General features: G+C 44.3%; 1 long non-coding RNA gene and 1 other non-coding gene across 2 annotated transcripts in view; one reads left to right on the forward strand and one right to left on the reverse strand.

Moving 5' to 3' along the window:
• The window catches only part of LOC145536197 (uncharacterized), a 79,531-nt gene that overhangs the window by 44,289 nt on the left and 15,347 nt on the right, over positions 1-19,895 (forward strand). The gene's annotated exons all lie outside the window — the stretch shown is intronic.
• Positions 18,402-18,474, reverse strand: TRNAG-UCC (transfer RNA glycine (anticodon UCC)). Its single transcript has one exon. It is a non-coding gene; the product is annotated as a tRNA-Gly (tRNA).

Below are 19,895 nucleotides of genomic sequence, written 5' to 3' on the forward strand. Positions count from 1 at the left end.
GGTAGGAAATACCCAGAATGCCTCATTAGAGAGCTTCACAAAGTGCTACATGATCTTTCTCTAACTCAATTTAAAATGCCAGCTACAACTGTACTAGACTCGACATTAAAGCTGAAATGTTTCAGTTAAAAATTTAACACACAAATGGAAATTCAAGAATCAGGAAGGAACTAAAAGGCTTCTTGGCAAAAGGCACCTTCTAGAATGAATGACCTAATGTTTCCCCTCAGCGTGGAATGGGCCGAGTCATGGAGCTTTTCTGGAAACAAGCCCTGAATACACACGTTGTGTAACTTTCTACAGTCTGCTTAATGGCAGCCAAATAATCAGAGGAGGAGAGTGTTCCCCTGGCCATTTTAGAGGAGGTGCAGAATTAACCTTTTCTTTTCAAATTCTTTTGCACATTTACACACTACCCTTGATTCCTGGGTTGGGAAGATTCCCTGGAGGAGGGCATGGCAACTCACTCCTGTATTCTTTTTTTTTTTTTCTTTTAAATAAATTAATTTATTTTAGTTGGGGGCTAATTACTTTACAATATTGTAGTAGTTTTTGCCATACATTGACATGAATCAGCCATGGGTTTACATGTGTTCCCCTTCCTGGACCCCCCTCCCACCTCCCTCCTCATCCCATCCCTCTGGGTCATCCCATTGCCCCAGCCCTGAGCATTTGTCTCATGCATCGAACCTTGCCTGGAGAATCCACATGCACAGAGGAGCCTGGCGGGCTACAGTCCATTGGGTCACAGAGTCAGACATGACTGAGAGACTAAGCACACTTGGATAGGTAATCTCACTTCTACCCAGCACTCTAGTGCCATATCTTTCTCATGTATTGGGTTGGCCAAAAAGTTCAATCAGGTTTTTCTATAACATCTTACAGAAAAGCCTGAATGTACTTTTTGGCCAACCCAATAGACCTGAGCAAACACCATGAGGGGGTGACCGAGACCACCGAGACAGCCAAGCCTGCAGGCACACTGGTACTGGCAGTACCTTGCAAGCAAACATTTGTCAGTCCACCAACATTCATAGCAGGCTCTGGTCATCCCAACAGATCCACGGGAACTACAACAATCAGAGTTCTCTTATCTGATCATTCTGCTCTTCATTTGGTCAAAGGGTATAATGGTTGCCCTCGCTCCTTCTAGTCCAGTGGCTCAAACTTGAGCCTGCCTCAGACTCCTCTTAAGGACTTGATGCATGCAGATCTCTGGGTCCCATCCCCAAAGCCTCAGAGTCAGTGTCTCCATGGCATTCATATCAGCACAGAAATTGGCTTCTCCCCATCCTGATGTAGATGGTCTGTGGCTCCCACCTCAAGATATTGTCGTCTTGGACACCTCAGTCAACCACCACCAAATAAAAACTGGTGCCTATCCAACTTAGACCCAACACGTGAGCTTTCTTCAGGTGTGGAAAGCTAAAGAAGGTTTGTAACACAATTCACCCGCAGGTTCACTTTCTAATAGAGATACAATTGTTCTATTGGGAAAATGTATTATTAACTCATTAATTTAGCAAGAAAATAAAAATATTTAGTTTAAACCTTACTTTTAATTATAAGCAAATCATTACTTAGCAAAAGCAAAAACTAAAAGAATTAGAAGGGCTTCCCTGGTGGCTCAGACAGTAAACAATCTGCCTGCAATGCAGGAGACTTAGGTTCAATCCATGGGTCGTAAAGCTCCCCTGGAGGAGAAAATAGCTACCTACTCCAGTATTCTTGCCTGGAGAATTCCATAGACAGAGGTGGGCAACAGTGCAGTGGGTTGCAAAGAGTTGGACACAGTATTGTTTAGCCGCTAAGTCATGTCAGACTCTGCGACTCCGTGGACTATATGTAGCCTACCAGGCTCCTCTGTTCATGGGATTCTCCAGGCAAGGATACTGGAGTGGGTTGCCATGCCCTTCTCCAGAGGATCTTCCTGACCCAGGGATCGAACCTCCATCTCCTGCATTGCAGGCAGATTCTTTACCACTGAGCCACCAGAGAAGCCCACCAAGCAAGTGCCTTTGCCTTTATTGAAATGCTGTAATAAACTTTATTTACCTAAAGACTTTCTTTTTTCCTTCTTTTCCCTTCTTTATTTCAGAAGAGACATCTTCAGAAAGGCCACTCTCTTTCTTAGTTACTTCTGTACTGTTCTGGAATCTTTTCAGGGTACTCAGCCCTGCCACTTGAGCCTGAAAACTGGAGTCATTCATTCCTTATTTTATTCAGTAAATGTTCACTGAGCATCAACAGCACATCTGATGCATCTCTAGGCAGTAGAGGTAGTGATTGAGAAAGACGATGCCTCACCCATGTGGAGCTTCCATTCTAGTGGGAGAGACAGAAAAGTAACAGAGCAATGACAAAATACAGAAAGCAGTGCAGGGTGCAACAGGGTCACATACAAGGTGCACCAAACTCAGACTTGAAGGCGGGGATAGATACTCAGGTGGCGCTAGTGGTAAAGAACCTGCCTGCCAATGCTGGAGACATAGGAAAGACAGGTTCGGTCCCTGGGTTGGGAAGATCCCCTGAAGTAGGGCATGGCAACCCACTCCAGTATTCTTGCCTGAAGAATCCCATGTACAGAGGAGCCTGGCAGGCTACAGTCCACAGGGTCACAAACAGTCCGACCCAACCGAAGCAATTTAGCATGCATGCATAGATAGTCAAGCTTTCCCAAAGAAAATGTCACCCAAAATGAATCCCAAAAGATGAAATAAAGCTGACAGAATGGCAGAAAGGACACAGTGGTTTTAAGGAACTGAAATAATTTCAGTATACCTGGAGCATAGCATGGGCTTGGTGGGGTGGGACTGCCAATGGGAAGGGAAGGCAAAGGACAATACTAAAGAGATAGACATTACTTCCTTAATACCTTCTCTTTCTGTGTGAGCTATCTTACCTTATAGCTTTGTTCCATCATCATCAGCTTAGTAAATGGAAAAACATAAACTGAAATAGGAAAACACAATTTGGGGTGATGACTGAGTTCACAAAGATGCCCCAGGGGCCCTGTCTGTGCTGCCTCTCTCCTCCCTTCCTTTGGTGAACTACTCCTCCTCCCATCTAGCTCTAGGCACGTGACCCAAATTGTAGCTGCCACTCTTTTCACATGGTTCAGTATCCTCGGCCATAGTAACTGGCTGAGAACTGAACTTGGCTTGCTCCAAAACTGGCCATGGATAGGTCGCATACTCCTGGCCATGGGGATTAGTCTGGGATTAAGCACAAACTCAAGACAAATCCATCAGAGCTCCTCCCCAAGTCTTGCTGGACTGGAGCTAGCAAGGCAGCATCTGTTCCTCTCTGGTCCATGAGCTGTGAGCATGTGAGCTGAGAGCTAACACTGCCATGTCCTCTGCCACAGAGGGAATCCTGCTTTCAGGATGGAAAGAACTTAAGAATGGAGCTAACACAGAGAGAAAGGAGAGACAAGAAGGCACAAGAATCCTGACAGCTTTTCAGCTTCTAGTTTCCTTCCCCAAAGGCCAACACCGAGGCTGCCCTAGTTCCTGTCCTTCCCAAGACCTAACTATTCAGCATTTTCTCCCAACATCTGAGCCACCAGGTACCCCTCGTAAGTAACTTCAGCCCATTCTACCTGGGTCTCCATCACATGCTTGTATGCACTCTATTTGCCATGTTCTTCTAAACTGCTTTTCTCGAAGTGGGTATGGAACAGCCATGAATATGTAGATGATTTCCAACTTGCTCAAGGCTTTCTCCATTTCTTCACCTCATTTCTTTACATCTTTACTCACTTTCTCTCTTTGGAAGGCTTAGAAACCAGCAACCAAAAGAGAATCAGGTTTCACACAGGATTGAAAAGGCCTCCTCACATCTGCCCTCCTGGGAAAAACCATTGCTCCATGGGACCAATTAGCTACTTAAGGGTGAAGGAGAAAATGAGTCAAGTAGACCTTTTCTGAGAAGCTCTCCACACACCCTCTAGCCCCTGGCTTAAGTCACCTGAGTCACTTAGAACTCTGCCTAACTGGGTGTCCAAGCTAGGGAGGAAAGGAAGTCACCGAGCACAGGACACAACAGAGTTGGCCAACAGAGTTGACTCATACTCAACACGGCAAAAATAGAACTCTCCGTCCTCCCCTAAACTAACTCCTTGACACAGCTCCCTTATTCCTTGCCTTATCATTCTCCTAGTCACCCAGATCTGATCATTAATTTCTGTCTCTCTACCTACCCTGTAGTCAGTGAGATACTGATTCTCACCATTTTTCTTCTTTGAAATATCATTTATAGTCATTCTTTCCTCACCATTCTAACTGCCTGAATCAGGATCCATCACCTCCCGCTTGTGCCATGTGCTCAGTCATGTCTGACCCTTTGTGACCCCATGGACCATAGCCCACCAGGCTCCTCTGTCCATGGAATTTTCCAGGCAAGAATACTGGAGTGGGTTGCCATGTCCTCTGCTCAACCAATCTCATATGGTTTCTCTGACATCACCTCCTCTCCCCAAGCCTGAGCCAAAAGGACCAAGGACAGGTCCCTTGTCCAAGGGTTGCCAATCCATACTCTGGCCAGTGACCTGAGACAGAGCCTGGTACAAACACATGCACTAGAATGATCAGATTCTCTAAGAAATTTGGCCTAATAAGAATTTTTGCAGTAGCATGTGACCCTAACAATGTTGACCTCTAACTTTTCTCCATGGGCCATGCCATTGCTTCAGTCTCTTCAGTTGTGTCAGACTCTTTGCAACCCTATGAACTGTAGGGTCCTCAGTCCATGGGATTCTCCATGCAAGAATACTGGAATGGGTTGCCATACCCTCCTCTAGGATATCTTCCCAGTCCAGGGATCAAACCTGCGTCTCTTATGTGTCCTGCATTGGCAGGCGGGTTGTTTACCACTAGTGCCACCTGAGAAGACCCAAATTTTCTCCACATTCCTTTTCAAAGGATTATGCAATTGTATGAGAGGAAAATCTTTGGATATTTAAAAAAAAAATAAAAATCATTTGGCCTAAAAATACTAGAGGGAGAAGGAGAGAGGGAGGTGTGGGGAAGAGAAAGAAACAGGAGAGAGAGAAAGGAGGGGGCAGGAAAGGAGAAGAGAAAAGGGGGAGGGAGAGGAGAGAGAAACAGAAGGTGAGGCTGAAAGGATGTGTGGAAAGAAGGCATGAGAACAGACTTTTGGACTCAATGGGAAAAGGAGAGGGTGGGATGATTTGAGAGAATAGCATTGAAACATGTATATTACCATACGCAAAATAGAGGACTAGTGTGAGTTCGATGCAAGAAGCAGGGCACCCAAAGCCAGTGCTCTGTGACAACCTAGAAGGACAGGGTGGGGAGGGAGCTGGGAGGGTGTGTTCAGGATTGGGGGGGGGTACATATATACCTATGGCCAATCTATGTTGATGTATGGCAAAAACTATCACAATATTATAAATTAATTATTCTCCAATTAAACTAAATAGATAAATAAAGAAGGCATGAGGACAAGTCAGAACTTTAAGGGGAGAAGTAGAAAGCTGGAGTCTTGGTGGGCTAGCTACACAAATGAAAACTGTAAGGAAGCCGAGGTGAGGAGTGTGATAGAACTGGGAGCTTTAGAAAGGATGAACTGAGCAGATGGGGGAAAGCAGGCAGTCAGGAGTGAGGGGGGATTAGGGCTGAGTGATATTCCTAGTACAACACTCGAATGAAAAGTCCCAGATCCTGCTGCTGAGGTCACTGAAGCTGCCGTGGATCCAACTACAGTTCCCATGAGGTCCCACTGCACTCTGCTTCCAGATCTTTCAGTCTCCTAAAAGTCTCTCTCTCCTTTGTAATTCTTTAACAATGTCCCCACCTCTTAATTCAGGTCATTTTTAAAGAGTCTCTATCCCTTGCAAACAAAAGAAGCTAATGAGCAGAGTTCAGATGAAATCCTGTCTGGCTTCTGAGAAGCTCATTATGTGGCCCCACACATGCATATCCAGCCGTCCAGTCCCACAACTCCTCAAGCAGGACCCTCTCCTGGGTTGATCCCTGGTCAGGGAACAAAGATCGTGTATGCCACGCAGAGCCAACTGAAAAAAAAAAACAACCCATGCACCCTGCAGTAGAAGCCCAGAGTCTTAACCTCTGGACCACCAGGGAAGTCCCTATTTCATGTTTTTTAATCTCCCCAACATGTTCTTGAACTCATGAGGAGGAAGAAGAGATTTTGTATTGTTTTGAAGTGGCCCACTGGATTGGGAACATGGCAGATATTCACAAGTATCTGTTGATGGAAAGGCATCTACACAGAGCACTAGTATCTCAAGAGGCACATGGCAGAGCCTCATTTCTACACTTAGAGGCCCTGTGCTGAGTGTGGCCATTGAGATAACGTCCAAAGACAGGGGCTCAGCTCAAGGTGAGGCTGGCCTCAGACCCAAGGGCCTCGTGAGAGGACCACCCTTTTCATTTCCTCCAAGAAGAGAGAGAACAGCAAAGGCCTGAGCCCTGGAAATGTCAACTAACAGCTTGATATCATGAGATCCCCCTATCTATTCTAGGGAAAGCATAAAATCCTAACCCTATGTTCCTTTGGGAACAAGCACCTCAAAACACAGGCCAGGGAAATGCCGATCTTTTCCTCTTTTCATCCTCGAGCTTTCCCCAGCCCCCACACTAGAGAAATGCTCTGCTCCCTTCCCCAAGGGACAGTGGCCTTTCCAGGCTAAACCCAAGTCACCTTTGAAAAAGGTCACCATTCCACGTGGGACTTGGCAATACCAAGAAACGCTGAACAGTCTTCTTAGAACTTGTCTCCATTACAGCATTTCAATACCAGAGGAGAGTGTGGTTCCACCCAGTGCCATTTCCAAAATTGACAAAGGACCCGTACATCAGCAGTGGCTATTTTGACACTCCATCATGAGTCATAAAATCTCTATTCAACACCCACTCCCAGAGCTGAAGGCATTATTTATTCCAAGGGTTCCATAAGAGGTCTCTACTAAGCGCAGGATAATCTGCTTCTGAAAACCATAGTTAAGAAAAGGGCAGGTTTCTTGTCATCCTCAGAAACTGAAATACAAAAAATAAATCTGACTAAGAACATGTGGGTGGGAAGGTACATGAGAAGAGGATTTAAGAAAAACTTCTCCCATGTTACCCACTCAGGAGCTATTGCTGAGCTGTGCCTCTATTTCTTGGTTTCCTGTTTTTGCTTATAGCAGATAAAAACTTGATGGCAGTGATCTTAATCTTCTCTGTCAGCTTTCCAAGCTCATGAGGGTGAGGGGAGGGTAGAAATTGCTCCTGTCCTCAGGCAGGAAGGGCTTCCCAGGTGGCTCAGCTGGTAAAGAATCTGCCTGCAATGTGGGAGACCTGGGTTTGATCCTTGGGTTGGGAAGATCCCCTCAAAAAAGGAACAGCTACCCACTCCAGTATTCTGGCCTGGAGAATTCCATGGACTGTATAGTCCATGGGGTTGCAAAGAGTCAGACATGACTAAGTGACTTTCACTTTCAGGCAGGAAACTAAGGTTCAAGAAAAGGGGCTACAGCAGAAGATGGAAAATGTGGGTGACCCCCAAGGCTGCTATGGACACATCTAGAACCACCTCCTGATCTGGGACAGGAGCAGCATGTGAGCAAGGAGTCTAGATGGACGTAGAGATGTGGACATCATCAATCTGGAAAATACACATGAGAGATGTTAACAGATCTAAAGGGAACCTTTACCTAGCTAGACCAGGGTTTGAAATTCCAACATCAGAAGCTCAGTTGGTTCATTCATTCATTCCTGTATTTGTTGCCCTTTCCCCAGGAGTCTTCTTTAAAAAGGTAAATATCCACAGGAGGGATCATATACAACCACTAACATTGTAGTATGAATTAATCTGTCAAATTCTTTCACTAGATGTATATATAGAGAAGAGGGAATAGGGAAGGGAGGGGTAAGAAAGAGAGAGAGAGAAAGAGAGTGAGATGGAGGGAAGGAAAAAAAAGTCATCCTTTCTTGTCTCCTAAAAGTGTATTCACAATCATCACTGCCAACTGCTGAACATCAGAATGGATATCAGAGACTGAAAGCCTCATTTCAGTTTCCTCTGTGTCTGGGCAAGGGACCTGCCAGTTACGTGAGTCTTTATTTGTTTGGAGGGATGTTGATGAAAGGAAGTCCATTTGAGACATCCTCACAGTGTTACCTCCTCCCCTTTCAAAACCCACCACCACAGCCCTTTGTGAAGACTGAGACACTATGGCTTTATTTATATTCTGCCTAGAACACTGAGTCCCAGCTCATTGCCTCAATACTAGCTCTTCCCTCTGCCTAAAATGCTATTCTTCCTGAAATTTACATAAATCCTAAATCCCCTTCTCAGATAGGCCTTTTCTATCTAACATGTGTCTACTCTAGCACATTGCCAATTTATTTTCTTTGTAACACTTCTCAGTACCTGATTTCATCTGATTTATTTTTGTTTACTTGTTTAATGTTTTCTTCCCTCCATACCACCAATTAGAATTTCTTGAGAATTTCCAATAGCATCTGTTTCATTCACATATGGGCCTAGAACAGTACCTGGTCCATAGAAAACATTCAGCAAATATTTGTTGAATAGGTAAATTGATGGATAGATGAATAATGAGTCACTACTCTCAACCCCTACCATAAATGAATATCCCCAAAATTGGTTTGAAATAATTTTCTCAGTGTATGAAAAGATGTTCCACATCATATGTCATTGGAGAGATTCAAATGAAAATAACAAGATACCACTCCACACCTATTAGAATGGGCTAAATCTGAAACACTGTTTATAGTAGCTTTATTCTTAATAGCCTAAACCTGAAGTCCTTCAGTAGGTGAATGGATAAATAAACTGTGGTACATCCAGACAAAAGGAACGCTATTCAGGGCCAAAAATAAATGAGCTACCAAGCCACTAAAAGACATGGAGGAAACTTAAATGCATATTACTAAGTGAAAGAGGCCAATCTGAAAAGACTGCATACTATATGACTCCAACTACGTGACATTCTGTAAAAGACAAAACTATGGAGACAGTAAAATGATCAGTGGTTTCCAGGGGTAAGGGGGAGACAAGGAGAGAAGGATGAATAGGTAGAGCACAGAAGAGTTTTAGGGCAGTGCTCAGCTGGTAAAGAATCCACCTGCAATGCGGGAGACCTGGGTTTGATCCCTGGGTTGGGAAGATCCCCTGGGGAAGGGAATGGCTACCCACTCCAGTATTCTTGACTGGAGAATTTCATGGACACAGGAGCCTGTTGGGCTACAGTTCATGGCGTTGCAAAGCTGGGGCTCCAAGGCTGGGCAAAACAGTCTGGAACCACAAGAACATGTGTGACAAAGGGTAGGGAAAGGCCTCTGGTCCAAAGCCATATATGGGGCTTCCCTGGTGGTCTAGTGGTTAAGAGTCCACCTGGCAATGCAGGGGACACCAGTTCAACCCCTAGTTTGAGAAGATCCACGTGCTGTGGAGCAAGTAAGCCCCTGCACCACAACTACTGAGTCTGTGCTCTAGAGCCTGGGAGTTGCAACTACTGAAGCACAGGCTCTAGAGCCTGTGCTCCACAATAAGAGAAACCACCGCAAGGAGAAGCCCCTGCACCAAAACAGAGAGTAGTCCCCACTTGCTGCAACTAGAAAGAGCCTGTGTGCAGCAACAAAGGTCCAGCACAGCCAAAAACAACTAACTAAATTAATAAATAAAATTTTAAAGAGCGATGTATATGCTCAGAATCCTGAAGACCTACAGAAAGCAACTGTTCAGGACAAAGCAAGCAAGAGAGCAAACTGGAGGGGCCAGGCTTGAGGAGACCTGGATTCAGAGGCCAATTCCTGCCCTGTTTAGGAAGTTTCTTAGATGTTTCTTATGATGAAAGAAACTTGGCTGAGGAAGTAAGGAAGTGAATCTGCCTAACTTGAGTAGGGAGCATAATGATCAGGATGAAAAATAAGAACAAGAGCTAATTGTATAGATAGTTTCATTGGCAATTACCTAAACTCTGAATTGAGAGAAAGAGGTGTGTGTGTGTGTGTGTGTGTGTGTGTGTGTCTCAGTTGTGGTGGGGATGGAACTTCAGAAGTTTTCTATATGCAGAAACCAAAGCTACTATCAACAAACATGTGACTGGGCTCCAGGGGAGGCACCCCTGCACCATGCCAGGGAGGGGCTCTGCCACAGCTCCCTGGTGGCCTTGCGTATATCCACCCACACAGGTCACGCAGGCGAAGTGTGGAAGTGCAGCCTGAGTCCTGTCCGATGCTTTGTGATCCTCCTGAGACATAAGACAATGGGAGGAGGCCGTGTATGGAGTTGCTCCGAGTCCATCTCCCAATGATCTACCTTCCCCCTCACCCTCCACCCCCCACCCCCACCCCTCCTGCCCTGGAGGTTCTCATGAGACAGTTTCTCTTTGCTTCTGGAGTCCTAATGAGGTATGCGGTTTTCTGCCTTGTCTTCTCAGAATATTTAACTGCTTTAATATATATATATATATATATATATATATAATTTAACTGCTTTAATATATAAACACAAATTTATAAAATATAAACGTTATAAAAATATAAAATACAATTTCTAATATAAATTTATATAAATATTTATTATGCAGAATATAGAACTACTTTGTGGCGGCCTACATAGGGCTTCTCAGCAATGAAGTGCCCCACTACTCGTGTTGCGGTCATCTGGCCCATGTCATTCCTTTTAGTGTGAGGGACCACAACTACAAAAAGGTGGCTCTTTCAGCTTCTTCTTGTTTTTACTGTCTACATAAGTACTCAACTTTCTAAATCCAAAAGTGCCTCACTGTATCCTTACCAGTCAAACCAGTCAGGTCTTGGCCTTGGCCTTGCCTTGTATTGTATGTGTGAGATTGACAGACCTCTGCTGCTGCTGCTGCTGCTGCTGCTAAGTCGCTTCAGTCGTGTCCGACTCTGTGTGACCCCATAGACGGCAGCCCACCAGGCTCCCCCGTCCCTGGGATTCTGCAGGCAAGAACACTGGAGTGGGTTGCCATTTCCTTCTCCAGTGCATGAAAGGGAAAAGTGAAAGTGAAGTCGCTCAGTCGTGTCCGACTCTGTGTGACCCCATAGACGGCAGCCCACCAGGCTCCCCCGTCCCTGGGATTTTTCAGGCAAGAGTACTGGAGTGGGGTGCCATTGCCTTCTCCGTGACAGACCTCAGACAGGAAAAAAAGGCAAGCTTCTTATCTATACTATGATGTTTGTGGGGAAAGATTTCCCTGCTGGATAGTTTGGGTGAAAACATTCAAATACATGTCAATCCCCTCTGAAGAAACCCTGATGTGGTCCAAACCCACTGCTGAGACTTTACTCAGCCAGGCCCCTGCTGACATACATGTACTTTGAAGCTACTGGCCATTTGCTACAGGGGGACAGGGCGTCCCTGCAATGCAGACTCATGGCATCCACAGCCACTATACTTAGAGAATCACAACAGTTCATTTTGCAGCAAGCCTCCACTCATCTCAGTCCAATGGGGACACAGCCATTTGTGAAGACTTCTAGGAAAGGTCTATTGCCTCTTCTATCAACCAGTGCAATCCCTGATCTACCAGGACACTGTTACTTAAGTCTTACATGGTTCTCATCCTGTGGTGGTGACCTCTGTTCCCATAAAGGCAGAGAGGCTAGTGTGTATAGCACAGTCCTTGACCTCCAGGAACTTATACTCTAAGAAGAAAGCCAAACTGAGCCACAAAAACAAGCACTTAGGTATATAATATACAGTGCTATGTAATAAAAAGGTTCAAGCCAAGGGTTATAAAGGTGGAGGAGGGAAGGCAAATTCGCTTCAAATTTGCAGATTAAGTATGGCATTCTGGAGGATGTGGCATTTCAGCCGGGCCTAGAAAAAAAACAGATAAAATTTCAATAAGCACAGAAGGGATAATAATTGGGCAAATAGGAAAAACTAAAGACCCTAGAATATAGATAATTCTGGAAAGAAAAGAGAATGTTTTAATTTAATTCTTTTCTTTAGAGTGATTGGAGATGACCTTTGCATCTAGAAAATATGGACAGGATACTACAAGCAGAAACCAAGAACAAGGAAAAGCATACTAATTTAAAATATAATTGCCAAAACAAGAAGCAATGGACAGTGAGTAGATGTAAAAGAGCAAAAGTAAGGATAACCCAGTCATTAGACATACTGAGCAGCTGAAGGGCGAAGAGAGAATAGAGAGCAGGCAGATAATTAGGAGAATAGTCAGAAACTACAAAATGAACAGCAGCAGCTATGGCTCCCCTAACTCCAACAAAGTGCTAGTTGCTTTCCTTACAGACTTTACCTCATTTAATCCTCACAAAACACAGCAAGGTAAGTTCTGTTATTAAGAAACCGAAGCTCAGAGAAATAAAGGAACTGCCCTCGTGTCAGACAAGTAGCGAGTAGCTGAGCTATGTCTGACCCCAAAACTATTGCTCTCAGCTCCCTCATTGGCAGGAAGGCAGCAGGGAGGGGACAAGGTTGAAGGTGCCAGACCGGAAGCGGATGTGTTTAGGAAAAGATCCTTCAGAAGCTGGGGCGGGGCGGGGGGGGGGGGGCGGCAAGGTCTCAGGCATAAGTGGGGAAGTGGCAAAGTGATGAAATAGGGCAGAGGGTAAGGGGGCTTTTCTTCCTCCAGGACTCTGAACACCACTGAGGAGACCCAGGGAGGCTGAGACGCAGTGAAGTGGGAGCTGAGAGGCAGCAGATCCAAGAGGACCTTGAAACCCACACCAGGCCTGCCTCCAAGAGCAAGCTGCTTGTGCCTGATGACTCATTCCCCAGGACACGGCCAGCTCCTGGCCAGCAGCCACGCAGGGTGCTGCAGCAGGGCACTGTTCCACACCACGAGGCGCTGTCACATCCAGTCCCCTCCACTGGTCTCCAGGAAGTGTGGCCACACACGAAAGCCACGTTTGACTTTGTGTCACTAAAACATTTCTTCCTGTTGGCCAACTGGAGGGCAAAAGGGATCAAGGTAAACCAAGGAAGGGATGTGGCCATTCCAAATTACTCCACAAAATGTTTTCTAAATGTGTCTGAGCTGGCCTCCTATAAAGGGCAAGAGTGGCACAAGAAACTGAAACTCTACCCTTGAAAATTGTTCAAGAGGGGTAGCCCCGAAAATCTGAATTCCAAAACCCCAGAGCAGGTGGCCTTCTCAAAGAGCTGAGTTGATTTCATCACTAGCTTTAGTCTGAATTCGCCACAGATTTCCTCTGTAATCCAGGATGTGATAAGAAACCAACATAACAGGAATTCATCTTCCCCCAAGGAAAGGTAAGCATCTCTGAGCTCAACAGAGACAACTGGAACCTAATTACATTGCCTCTTCAAGCCTTCCGGTAAAAATGTAAAATGAAAGAGGACTGAAAGAGGCTGTTTAGCACAGCTATAATGTGACCACGTTTTCTTTTAAAAATGACACACCAAGTAGCTGCCATTTTTAGAAAATGATCTGAAATCAGAGCAAGTGTCACTGTAGCAAAAAACAAATAAATAAAGACCCTCATTCAAGGGCTTTTGGAACCTGGGTCCCCAAGAACAGTATTTCCTTGTTAGATTTGATTAATTTTACACAAAGGTAGGCCAAGAAGGCTGATCTGGAAAAAGAAAAGCAAACCTTTGTGAAGAAAAACAAGTATGTGGCCTTTGGGGAGCTAAGCACATGTTTAATTTTGTGTTTTAAACTTCTCAGCAGACTGCAGATCTATAAAGGGAATCGCTGAAAGTGAAGATAACGGGCGACTTACCCAGAGCATCAGGCTGTTTTCCGCAAGACGGGGCGAGAAGTGAGAAAGCAAAATCTTTGCTTCAGTTACACAAACTCCCCTTCCTTTGCAGAGAAACTTGATAGCTGAAATGGAGCCAGACGCTAATGCGGGAGACGCTGCCAATATCTCTGTGCTTGTCCAACACTGACATCTAGTGGTCAAGTCTGAATTTTTTTTTTCCAGAAAAGGATCCATTGGAAGCACCAAGTAGGTAAATCTCCTCTATACTTTTTATTGTGAAAGATGCTTCTTCTTTTTCTTTTTGGAAAATATCAAACTATAATTTAATTATTCTTTTGTAAAACATAGTTATTCAATTTATATTTTTAGTTTAAAAAAGTTATAAGGGTTGTTATTTTCATTAAATAAGACCTGGCAATTGCGTGAAAAAAGCACAGAATCTCTAATCTGAATTTGCTAGGTATCATAATTCCCTCTCACATTCATAAAGCACTAATCAGTTTCCAAGGCATTACCAGTTATATTATCTTGTTAGCTATTCAACAACTCTGAGATGAGGGAGTCAGGATCATCTGATCTTGCAGAAAAGGACACAAAGGCCCAAAAAATCTAATACATCCAAGGTAATAGAGCAAGTCAGAGGGGATGGTAGTTCTAGAATCAAAGTTTTCCAATTTCTAGGCCAGGACTCATCATTAAGGCATCATTTCCTTTGCAGAAAGAAAGAAATTACGCTCAGCTGATGAGGGAAAAGGCAAATGGGGACACACAAACATACACACTCTTCCTTTTGCTCTGCACCATTAAAGCCCTGACATTAACTAATGAGCAGAGAGGAAAGCCACTGTGGATGATAGCCACACTGCATTTTAGTCCACCGAGAAAGACTTGGCTAAAGCTAATGGACCCACTGGGCATTATTAGCCTTCCCCTCCGGCCTACCAGAATCAGCCACCACAATGAAGTGCAGGGGCTGGTGTTTACAAACACCCTGGACTGTCACCCAAAGAGCCTGAGAGTTGGTTACGTTATGGCCAGATTAAGCACCTTCCCCCAAGCAGCTGCATTCTGATGATGCTAGCAAGCTTCCTAATTATCATCTGAACTAGAGGTATATAGGGAACCTCAAGACAAGCAAGGCACACTTGAGGGTAGGGTGAATGGATTAGAAATGTATACATTTCTTTCCTCTATAGGCAACTTACCAAAGGCTTCAGAATTTTAAACAGAGACTTCTGTTTTTAAACAGGATCACTAGCTGGAACTCTAAGAAAGCGAGATCAAACCATGAAGGTTTGAACACCAGTGAGCACTTCATAAATGTTGTCTGGAATAAAGATATTCCAGGAGATTCTCAAAGAGGTGTGGAGCATTCGCCTTTGAGGCCTGCGGCCAAACTTGGATTGTTACCACTTTGCTAGGAAGTGAAGCCTGTGGTGAGAATGAGACTAGAAGTAAGAGAGACCAGTCAACCAGACAAAGGGGAGGAGGTCAACCTCAAGGTTCAGATCTCTCTGCCCCAAAGCAGCTCCATCTCTAGAAAACCAAGGTGTGAAATCTTACCATTAATATCCCTTTAAAATGGCAAATTAAAAGGCAGTGACACAGCTTGCTATATCAATGCTCCTTTCCCATTCTATGGATCCTGTCCCAACTTGGTGATCTAACCTCTTAATAACAATAGTAACAACAATAGTAACAACTAACACTAATACAGTAAGCACTATTCTAAGGGTTTTTTGTATATTAACTCATTAATCCTCACAACAACCCCATGAGGTAGTTGCTAGGATCCCCACTCTACAGAAGGGTAAGCTGAGGCACCGGAGTAACTTAATTGAGATTCCATATCTTTTAAGTGGTGGGACTAGAAATTAAACCCAGGTCTGTCCAATTGCAGGGTCCATTCCCTTAACCTCTGTATCAGTAGTTTCCAAAGTGTGGTCCCCAGCCTTGTCTCTCCACACCTGCCCCCGACCAGACCTAGTGAAACAAAAACTGGGGTGAGGGCCCAGCCCCCTGGACTTTAACAAGCCACACAGGTGATTCTGATACACATGATAGCTTGAGAAGTACTGCTCTATATGATACCACCTGTCGCTAAAAGTTGGTTGCAGGTGTAGATCATCAGCTCAAAAACAACACTCTGCCCAGTCAGGATGCAGCTTGATTTCCTGCCATTTGATGTCTTCTGATGAAACTGGAGTATGAGAACATGATTTAGTTTGATTGTGGGCTTGGATTAATCTTGAATGCTTTGGTATCACTCCTTACTCCTTGCAAAATTCCAAGGCACAATTCAGTAACAGATCCATTTTTTAGATGCAGAAATCAAAGGCATTCAAGTCATTGGATAATTGACAAAACCACTCATTGAGTCCATCCTCCTTCCTCCAAAAATGTACACACAACCAACTTGAGGCCAGCAAGTAAGTATCTCTTTATTTTTTTTATTTTTTGATTTTTCAAAGGGTGAGTATCTCTTTAAAAAGAAAGAAAGAGACTTCCCTAGTGGTTCAGTGGTTAAGACTTTGCCTTCCAATAAAGGGGGTGCAGGTTTGATCCCTGGTTGGGGAGCTAAGATCCCACATGTCTCGTGGCAAAAAAAAACCAAAAAGTGAAACAGAAGCAATACTGCAACAAAATTCAATAAAGACTTTCAGAAAGAATTGTTGTTGTTTTTCAGTTACTAAGTTATGTCTGATTCTTTGTGACCCCATGCACTGCAGCACACCAGGCTTCCCTGTCCTTCACCATCTCCCGGAGTTTGCTCAAACTCGTGTCCATTGAGTCGGTGATAGCATGCAACCATCTCATTCTCTGTCACCTCCTTCTCCTCCTGCCCTCAATATTTCCCAGCATCAGGGCTCTTCACATCAGGTGGCCAAAGTATTGGAGCTTCAGCTTCAGCATCAGTCCCTCTAACAAATATTCAGGATTGATTTCCTTTACAATTGATTGATTTGATCTCCTTGCAGTCTAAGGGACTCTCAAGAGTCTTCTCCAGCACCACAGTTCAAAAGCATCAATTCTTCTGTGCTCAGCCTTCTTTATGGTCCAACTGTCACACCATACACGACTACTGGAAAAACCACAGCTTTGACTATACGGACCTTTGTCAGCAAAGTGATGTCTCTACTTTTTAATATGCTGTCAAGGTTTGTCATAGCTTTAGTGAAATAAACTTTTCCAAGGTCCCCTAAGTAGCAAGTGACAGATACTAGCTGGGTTCTAAACCCAGAAAATCTGCTGCCAGAGCCGCCCATGCATAACACCATGCTTGCTGCCTCTCTTTGGGAAATTCCTTCTATTTCACTTTTATTTTCCCCTCCTCGTCTCTACACACATTAGCTCCCCACCCCCACCCCCGGAAGTCCAACAGTAGAGTAACTGTATAACCCAACTGTATTGTCAAATCCATTGTATAATGCAATGTCTCCCAAACTTACTTGATCAGGGAACCCTTTTTAGTCTACCATCTACTAAATTTGCCTGGCACAACTGGTCTTAGAACTACATCTTGGGAAAACCTAGTTTGGTCAGGAAGATAACTGTCTCACCCAATCTTTAAGCCATTGTGAGAAAGTAGATGGACCAATGGGGGAAAAAAGTGTGTGTGTGTGTGTGTGTGTGTGTGTGTGTGTGTGTGTGTGTGTATGTATACCTGTGTGCATGTGTACTGTAGAACATAGATAAGCATTTACTCTTGTTGCTGGTGGTGGTGTCATTCTTGACATGCACCTAACGCCTTTACCACATCTTTGGTTAACCTTGAAGGGCAAGACAGACAGATGATCTTGAGGGAAAGAAGCTTGTTTTACTTGGAGTACTAGATACAACTTGTGTCACTGACAGCAAAGGCATGATGCCACCATCTCAGCCCTTTCCACAGCCAGCACTTTGTAAGAGGGAAGCAGAGCCATACCACCCACTCCAGGACATGTGGTTTGCCATCTCCATGCACACTGGTAATGATGGGCGGCTTCCCCTTCACTGCCCCTGCCTCCCCCAGCCCCTCACCTAGAAGCTCCGGAGTGCTTACCACCTTCATCCAAATAGCCAGATGGAGATGTAGAGTCACATACAGCAACCTATATTTCAAATGTCTGTGCTCCCAGGAATTCTGCTTGATGGCATGGAGTAGTGAGCTTTTTGGGCATGGGAGCAGGAGGAGGGAGGATTCTATCTTTGACGATTAGCACCTCACACAGGGGAACAGAAGTAGGAAGGGCTCCAGATTACAGGGTAAACTGTTATCAATCTGACTTTTGGTGTCAGGTTGCTAATCTGAAATTCCCCAAATCATATCAAGCTACAGGTAAAAAAAAAAAAAAGAAAAAACAATTGTCATAAACAGCATTTCTCTGATTTTCACACAAACCCATTGTTATGATACCACCACTATTTCTCAGTGGTTGTCTCAGGTCTATTCATAAAGAACCCTTCTCAGCCTTATGGACTTCTTAGACCTTCACCACCTACAGAAGCCACATCCCAGGCACCTCATCACTGCTATCAGTGCTCACCATGAATGATAAGGGTATTAATGCTTGTACCAAGGATACCACTTACCCCTGTTCCCAAAGCCTCCAGAGCTACATTAAGCCACTGATGCTGCCTTGCACTACACTTTTTTTTTTTTTTTGCTGCACTACATCGCATGTGAAATCTTATTAATAGTTCCCTGACCAGGTATTGAACCCAGGCCTCCTGTATTGGAAGTACAGAGTCTTAACCACTGGACCACCAGGGAAGTCCCTACCCTGCACTACTCTTAAAACAAAATGGTCTTCTGTGCTGCCCCTGGTGTCACTGATGTACCACAGCCCTCTAAGTGCCAAAGCTGAGTTCTGTTCCCTGGAAACCCCATGTGCCAGAGTTGGCTATGTTCTGAGCCAATGCTTAATTAGGTCACCATAAAAGCTGTGCTGCCTTATCTCCCTTCCAATGTCTCACAGAGGTCTTTAGAGAAACTGCTTTATTTTTTCCTGCTTTTATCTTCTTTGGGGGCTTCCCAGGTGGCTCAGCAGTAAAGAATGCACCTGCAGTGCAGGAGACAGAGGTTTGATCCTTGGATTGAGAAGATTCCCCTGGAGAAGGAAATGGCAACCCACTTCAGTATTCTTGCCTGGGAAATTCCATATACAGAGGAACCTGGAAAGCTACAGTCCATGGGGTCACAAAAGAGTCAGACATCACTTAGCAACTAAGAAACAACAATCTTGTTTTTATTTTCACAATCCCTTAACCCTGTGTCTATTTAGATACAAATCCTTAGGGAACTAGACCAATGGGTAAATCTGAGTGGCAGGCAATAAATTATACTCAGATTTTCCCAAGCTCTCCAACAACTAAGGCACTATTACTGTACCTAGCACGTGAACATGACTCTCAGAAGTCTCCTTGGTAACCCATGGAGCCATGGGATGGAGGCTCTTTACAGCATGTCCAAAGAGATCTGAATCCTGGGAGAGAAATCCAGCCTAGGCTCTCTGTAGTTTCACTTCTACAAGAGATTTTATTCCCAGCACATCTTTCTTTCAAACCAACCCAAACGACCATGGGATTGAACTAGGCAGAAGATGACCAGAATTCAAATTCCAGTTCTATTAGTTATCAGTCATGTGAGTCCTGGGCAGGCCACTTAACCTCCGCCTGCTATGATAATAATAACTTTCCTGACTATCCCCAGGCTTTCCCATTCGAGAAATACATATTGAGCTTCTTTCTAAAAGATAGAAGACACAGTGCCAGGCCTGTTGCAGATGTAAAGAATAGTCACCGATTTTGCTAGGTATCAGCATGCAAACTAACAATATTTTTGAGAAAATATTAGTTGAGCTCTTATTATTTGTCCTGCACTTTACATGTGATCTCATTCCCCACAATAGCCCTATAAGATGAGCATGATTAAGCCCATTTTATAAATGAGTATAACAGAAGCTCAGGGGAGATCATAAATTTATTCAAGCCACGCATCTAGTATGTGGTGGAACTGGGATTCTTCCACCAGTCCATCCTGCCTCATGTATATAGGCAGCTATAACACAAGGTAGAAAGCGATTCATCTCATAAGGCATAGATGAAGTGCCACAAAATCAAATGAGATGCATATGAAAGTGTTTTATAAACAGTCAAGCTGACACAATTGTAAGGTGTTCCTGTTATTATCAT

This window comes from Giraffa tippelskirchi, chromosome X (genome assembly GCF_054371585.1).
Source record: "Giraffa tippelskirchi isolate mGirTip1 chromosome X, T2T-mGirTip1v1.2.pri, whole genome shotgun sequence".
In the NCBI taxonomy this organism is placed as follows: domain Eukaryota; kingdom Metazoa; phylum Chordata; class Mammalia; order Artiodactyla; family Giraffidae; genus Giraffa; species Giraffa tippelskirchi.